Here is a 1258-nt window from a genome sequence, read left to right on the forward strand (position 1 = left end):
GTCTAAGTGCCTGCTTGGCAAGCACAAGGACCCAAGTTCAATGCCCACTACCATGTGCCATGCCGGCCCTACAACCAAGCATGGTCTGTACCAAATAACAATTAAAAAATATATTAGAAGTATTTTTAAATGTGTGAAGGGTTTATAAAGCCTTAAAATATATATAAATGCTAAGATAAATATAACATTGATACTTCGCTGATATTCTCTTTTTTTATCCTGTCTCAGGTTTTTTTGTACAAAGAGCACAGGAGGACACCAGCCCCCCACAGATGGCACCCCAGGAGTCACACCAGTCCTTCTGATTTTGTGTCAGCAGATAAGAGGCTTGCACTGTGGAGCCTTTATGGGTGCCTGAGCACCTTTGGGAGCCTGGGCTGGAGTAGAAGCTGGAGCCCGGGGCTTGCCTGAAGCCTGGACCTTGGGCTGGCTAGTCCTGTGACCCATGGCAATGTGGGCACAGATACCCTTCCCAAGCTTGGGGTGGGCAATATAAGCAAGTCAAGTGAGCCTGAGGCTTACTCCCTTTGGAATGATCTTGGGCTTAACCTCCTTGGGCTCGAAGAGGGCCTTGGTAGCCTCGGCGCATGCACTCATGGCCTTGGCATTATTTGCTTGTATCTTCCTGAAGCCCTTCTTGTTGTGTTTCTTGGCAAAACGCATGTTCTTAAAGAACTTGGGATCTGCCCTCTTCACAGATTCACATCTTTGTGACCAAGGTTTCTTGCAGCCATTTCTGTGCCATTTCTAGGACTGGTTGTGCATAGTGTGGTTCTTGGACTTGGCCATAATTGCACTTTAAACTGCGCCTAACAAGCTCCTGGAACTGGAAGAAGAAAAGAAGAGGTTACTGATTTTCTCTTATCACAGTGGTGTCAGGAACATAGCCTCTGAGGGACCACTGTGTATTTCTGAGGTGGTTTCTAATCCAGAGGTCTCAAGTAATATAGAAAACCTTCATATCTTTAAAGACTCTAGACTGGCATGGTGAGGATAGTATCTAGTCACCCAATTTTGAAGTAGTTAAAAATTGGATGTGATTATAGGTGAGCTATGTGCATACTCTCCTGTTGCAGTAAGATGTGATACTCTGAATCAAGATAAGGAATATGAGCATTTTACTTTGCATCTGTTCATTAATACTCAAATTTGTTATTCCTCCACTGTCCCCCTCTCCATAAGGAAGTGGGTATCTTTTGTGTTGTTTATTTGTTTGGATCTCGCTGTGTAGTTAAGGCTGGCCTTAGACTCACAGTGA

This window comes from Octodon degus, unplaced genomic scaffold, assembly GCF_000260255.1.
Source record: "Octodon degus isolate 3935 unplaced genomic scaffold, OctDeg1.0 scaffold00086, whole genome shotgun sequence".
In the NCBI taxonomy this organism is placed as follows: Eukaryota; Metazoa; Chordata; class Mammalia; order Rodentia; family Octodontidae; genus Octodon; species Octodon degus.